Consider the following 6,910-nt stretch of genomic DNA (forward strand, 5'->3'; position numbering starts at 1 on the left):
ATTATACAATTTCGGGAAAATCTTGGGGATAGACTTATGAAGAGCTAAGTTAAGAATATATGTAATTGTCTCTAGAGTATATTACAAATATGAGACAATTAAAATTGAAAACCTCATCATTGACTTAACTATATTTAACATTATCTTGTTTTTTCTTTGTGAAACATCGTTCTATTTGAGTGTAGTGGGTGCATTCAGTTGAGAAATTATAAAATTTTATGTAAAGTAACTTTTAATTCTCCATATAGATATCTTAGTACTTTAACCCACATATTTTTTGATGTGATTTCGATGCTCTTTGAATTTCTCAAAGGCGTCTGACTTTTAATTCATTAAGTTAATATATTCAAATTTAAAGTAATCATCTATAAAGGTAACAAAATAATTATAGTCCCTTCATATAGCTGTAATTATGGGTCCATACACATCAAAATGAACTAGTTTTAATACTTCTTTGACTCTATTTTGAAAATTCTGAGCTCATGCAAATCTTTCGGCTCCAAAATGAAAATTCATATGTGCTATCAAAGTTGGCCAATAACAAAGATTTTAAACTTTTAAAGATCAATTAAGCATCTCCAATAACTTTCCATTAATGGAAAGAATCGAGGTAATGTGAGTTAAAAAAACTCGAGCCTGGATAAAGTCAATCATTGCCTTTCTCAAAGATCAAACTGTCTCGAATGATAAAGAGCAAGCACACAAATTTAGACATAGAGTAGCATACTTCAAACTTCAGAATGATGCACTCTGCAAAAGGAGAATCTCCATGCCTCTCCATTAAAGCATTGGAGGAAAAGGGGTAGATTACATCCTTGGAGAGATCTATTAAAGTATGTGTAGTAATCCTACTGGAGGTCATGCCTTGGCTCATCTTGAAGAAGGATGCTTGACACTATTTTCGCAAATATGATAAGGGCCAACATTTCATTACCGTTCAAAAGAAACCCTTCCAAGAGGTCACTATAGTGACAAGCCCTTAGCATTCATCAAGTGAGGGATTGATTTTATTGGGACTCCTACCTAAAAGAATAGGCAATGCTTTCTTTGCCATCATTGCTATTAATTACTTCATCATGTGGGTAGAGGCTGAAATGTTTGCCACTTAAAGCCTACACTTCCAAATTCGGCTAGAAGACCATTAGCTGAAGGTTCACCATTTTCCATTCGCTAGTCTTTAACGATGGGCAAAAGTTCAACAACACGCTTAGAATCAAGAAACACTTCTCTACCTTACATCAACCTCATACTAATGCCCAAGTTTAAGCTATCAATAAAATTACCAATCCTCAAATCAGCTGTCAAGTTGAAGCCATCAATAAGACTTGTAAGTATAGCCCAAAAGAAAGCTCAATGCTTCTAACGGTGCTACGGTCGATAAGCTTTCCCATATGCTATTGGCTATCTAAACTATAAGTAGGACTGCAGCCAGAGAGATCCCGTACTCCATGACATGTGGAGCAAAAACTATAAGCCTAGTAAAATGGGGCTCTCCTCTCCTCATTGTATCTACTTCAACAACGTCACTAATGAAAATTTGAAAAGGGAAAAGTTATACTTCCTCGAAAAGATGAGATGTCATTTTGAATCAAGATTACTTCATACCAAAGAAAAATGACGTATTACTACAATACCAAAGTAAAGAATAGATTATTTCATATTGGTGACCTAGCTTTGTGAAGAGTTTTTCCTATCTTGTAAGAACCTATTTTAGGAACATTGGACCCCAACTGGAAAGGCTCTTATCACATTGTTGAAAAAATATGCCAATAGACTTACAATATAGAAAACATGGATGGGAAACCTGGAACATAAAGCACCTACAAAGATATTATTAGTATATTTCTATAAGTTGGATGAATTGGCCGGCTATTGTAATTATTTCTAATGAATGAAAAAGGATTCCTCTTGAGCATATCTTCTTATTCCTTGCTTCACAAAAGCCTCATCGAGCGAGATGATCGTTTCATGTAAGCCTTGAAAGGGAAGCCAAACTATTTTTCCCCGAGGGGACTTTTCTCTTTCAACCCATATGAACCATTTCTATCTACTCCTCATTATGGTCAAGGACTCTTTCAAGTGAGTTGACCATTTTGTATAAGTTTCGACAAGGAAGCCAAGAATTCTATCTTAAGATGATTTGTCTCATTCAACATGGAGCCACCTATGTCTACTCTTCGTTGTGGAACCATCATAGAAGCCTCGACATAGGGGCCAAGCTATTTTTCCCTAGGGAAACTTATATCTTTTAGTCCACAAGTCATTTCTATCTATTCATAACCGTGGCCAAGGCCTGGACAAGAAAGATGGCTATCATGTATGACTTAGAAAGGAAACCAAGATATTTTTTCCTAAAGAAACTAGCCTCATTCAACTTGCACGAGCCAATTATACTTGATTCAATCCTATGGCATGGACCCATTCATCTTTTCATGAGAACAATGCGTCAATGTTATTTATAAAATGTAGTTGAGGCGAGATTTTTGTTGCAGAAGCCATCACATTTTTGACAAATTTCGAGTTGACCAAGTCGCAATGGGCTGCATCACAACCTCAGAACCTACCCAAAGGGCTCTTTCGTTGAGATTATTCGAGGCCCAATAAATTGGAAAATAGTATTTTGTTCAAAGTCAATTAAGTTGATTAATCATATTATCTAGTTAAATCATTCCATACTTGCCCGAAGTGAATTACTTAGACTATGAAATTGAAGAAGATGCGCTTCAATTAGTCTGAAATGTGGCACTATAATCATTAAGTTGATTAGTGAGTCTACGGTGAAGTGATTGGTTCTTGAGTTTAATTACGCGGACATTCAAAAATTTTAGTAGACTAGCAATAAACACGTGTGTTGTACGTTTTATGTTCGGAATAAATGATACGAGTAATATTTTTAAATTAGGGCAATTGATAATGTTAAAGAAAAAATTAAAATTGTTAGAGAAAATATATATAAGCCCACACACAACAACTACAACAACAATAAGAAAGCGAGAAAATGATAGCAATCACATTGGGTAGAAAATTCCTGAAGTATATCAAGAGTAGCGAATATGAAACTGGATTGACTAGACAGCTCAACCCCCGCAGGTACCTAGATGCGTTTATACTTGGCCTCCAAAAGGTATTTGGGGTTTTAGAATAAAAGTTTTAAGGAATTACATACATAATGTGAAAATATTGAATAAATTGAAATGTAATATTTTGTTTACTTATTTGTTTATGCTAGACATTGGTTGAACCATATTTCAACTATTACAGAGATATCGACCCACTTTGTGGTACAGATGAACACGAAGAATAATCGAATTAAGAAATGTACATTGGACTAAGTTTAAAATATTTATTTATAAGTAAACTAAAGATACATAATTGATTTTCAAAATAAAAAAATTATTCATTTTGTCTGTAACACAAACTTCTTTTACCTTAAAAAGTAAAAACAAAAAAGGTATCATATCTAAACACATTTAAAAAAAATTATATATTAATCATGTTTGTCATATTAATGCATAGCATTTATTTTAAATTAAAAACCAAAGTTACATTCAAAACAGATGCAGAAGTGAAAAATCTTAAAACAAAAGTTTTCGTTCTTTTAATGGGATTAATATAAATGAAGGAATAAAAGTTCTCCTTTCAAATGTATCGAGATAAAAATATTTTCCTTTTTTTTTATAAATTTATATCTAATAAGTAACTGGATTACCATCAAATATTATGTTTATACAAAAATGTTCATACAATAATAATAAAATACCCAATACCATATTAATTATGTTTTAGAACACATAATATTAATTTTCATTAATACTTCAAATTTTGGTTTTAGATAAAAATGTATAATTGAGATGCGAAACTTGTATTTAGTGGGGTGGATACAAATATGGGAAGGGAAAGTAACTCCTAATTATTAGGAGTAATTAGTAGGGTTTTTAAGATTAATGGATATTCTTTCCATCTTCGTTCGTTCCCTCCTAATTGTTAATCACATTTAAGCAATTTTTTTAAAATTTATTTTCCTTTATATTTAAATAGTTGTGTTATCAATTATATTAATTAAACTTGTAATTTATAATCTTTTGAATGAAAATATTGACAATGTTATGTAAGAACAAAATGGTAAATTGAACATTTCACCCCTATCTCCACATTTTATTTTTATATGTATTGTAACTGTAATATAATTATATAAGTAGATGAATGTCGATTTTAAGTGAAACTCGCATATATAAATTTATATTTTATTAATTAATCTACCATTATATTAATACAACATTTAATATATTATATAATTATAATAAAATTACATCTATACCTGTGAGCTTCAATTTTAAGTAGTAAACTTAATCTAATCATTACTCTTAAATGGATATTAAATGATGTTAAATTATATTAAATAATACTATATCGAATATAAGGGTAGAATTGACATATAACTAAATATATAAAGGTAAAATTGGTATTCAAAAATTTCTTCTCAATCCACACTTTTAATATATTATTTTTATCATCATCATCATCATCATCATCATCATCATCATCATCATCATCATCATCATTATTATTATTATTGTTATTATTAGTATTAGTTTGATTTTAAGTAGTAAACTTAATTTAAATAATTTAATTTAAGTAATCAAATTTATTTGATTACTGTAAAATTCTTGGTACTTTAATATAAAATAATAAGCATTGCATTTAAATGGATATTAAATAAAGTTAAATTATATTAAATGGTACTATTAAATATATAAGGGTAAAATTGACATATATCTAAATATATGGGATAAAATTTATATTTGAATTTCTCTTCAATTCATCTTTTAGACTCTGTTTGACCCACACTCTTTAAAAAAAAAAATACATTTTTAAACAGTGATTTGATATCGTTTCAACCGCACATTTTTAATAAAATAATATTAAACGCAAATCCAAAATTTTTCCTTTTTTTAACCACACGTTTTCCATCAATACACTATTCGAAATTGCATTTTTATGAAAATAATGTGACTCAAATAAGGGCTTAATATATTGTAGATTGTAGATGTATGGGCATATTCAATTTGAAATTTTGAAGATTTTGATGGATTTTTTTTTGGATTTTGTGAATTTTTTATAAATTTGTATGAAATTAGTAGAAATCTTATCGTAGATTTTTATGGTTTTTTCATTTTCAAACCTTTATAAACTTTTGTAGAATTTAGAAAACTTTTAGAAACTTTCATTTGAAATAATTTATATGAATCTAGTACAAGAGTGTGAAATTTTTACATACGAGGTGTTGAATTCCACAATTCTCTTCCTTCACCTTCCTCTTCTCATATAATAAAAAAATAAAAGAATAAAAATTTAATACTTTAAATAACTAAATAAATAAATAATAATCAATGAAAAATAAATCTAATATTCAGTATTATTAATACGATATACCTTTGAAGAATAAATTAAAAATCGATATATTTAAATTTAATTATCAATTTGTCTATATAAAATTCTATAGTTTAATAAAAATATATATTTTTCACAAAAAAAAAAAAAGAAAAAAGAATGACAGAAGATAAAAACAAAGTCATAAGAATATAATTTAATTTTTCTTAGAAATAAAAATAAACAATAAGAGAAAAAAAGAAAAATGGAAACAAATATAATCAATACAAAAAATAAATTTTATTCATAACTCTATTATTTGTAGAAAGAAAAGGAAAGAGGAATATTTTAAAAAAAATTAATTTCTTTCTATTTTTTTTAAAGTCTCCCAAAATCTAGTGATTAATGAGAGACAAATTTTGATATTTTATTTAATTACTTTTCATTTAAAAGTTAATACATGGTAGACTTTAATATAAGTTTCTAAAAGTCATTAAAATTTGAATACTCAAAATTTTAGAGGCTTCTAGAAAATTTTAATTGAATGTACCGTAACTTAAAATTTTTAAAAAGTTAATAAAAGTCTCAATTAAATACACCAATACTTTCAATGAGTCTCAAAAACTCTACATTGAATATCTCCAGGGGCGGACCTTGGGGGGGGGTTATAGGGGCAACCCTCCAGATTTTGGGGAAAAAAAATTTTTGCTTAACTTTTTTTTATTAGAAGATACTCTATAAATTTTATTTTTGACCCTCTAACCCAAGTAGTTTGGGTCCGTCCCTGAATATTTCTAAATTTTTTAAATATCAAAAAATTATTAAAAGTTTCAATTGAATATTCCTATAGATAATAATTATTGGTGAAGATTAAAATTAAATTTTTAGTATATTTTGATAAAGATTTTGAAATGTTATTTAAATTAGTACCAAACAAAGTTAGAGATTTGATTAAGGGTAATTAGCACAAAACGGCCTTACCTTTCAAGTCTATTGTGGAAAACGTCCCTACCTTTCATTTTTTGGCATTTTTGCCCTTATTTCAACCTTTCTTTGCGCTGGACATCCTTCCGTCCATATTCCGTCAGTTTTTCCGTTAATTAAAGGGTAATTGGCACAAAACGTCCTTACCTTTCAAGTCTATTGTGGAAAACGTCCATACCTTTCATTTTTTGGCATTTTTGCCCTCATTTCAACCTTTCTTTGCGCTGGACGTCCTTCCGTCCATATTCCGTCATCCGTTAATTAAATACAAAAATACCTTTTTCTTTCCATAAATAAGGGTAAAATTGTCCTCACCCACTTCACCCCTTTTTTCCGCCATCAACTTAGCCCATAAGTAACAGTAGCAGTAACATGAATTTGAAAATACTTTAAATGATTAAGTTAAATAAAGAAAAAATATCGTGAACACATTATATTTCACAATTCCACAACTACTGTTGCTGTCATCTTGTGTCACTGGAAAAATTTAGAAAGACATATTAAATGGGTAGTCAATTTATAATGAGTCAATTTAAAATGAGTCATTCATCTTCTC

The sequence above is a fragment of the Olea europaea genome, chromosome 3 (assembly GCF_002742605.1).
Source record: "Olea europaea var. sylvestris chromosome 3, O_europaea_v1, whole genome shotgun sequence".
In the NCBI taxonomy this organism is placed as follows: domain Eukaryota; kingdom Viridiplantae; phylum Streptophyta; class Magnoliopsida; order Lamiales; family Oleaceae; genus Olea; species Olea europaea.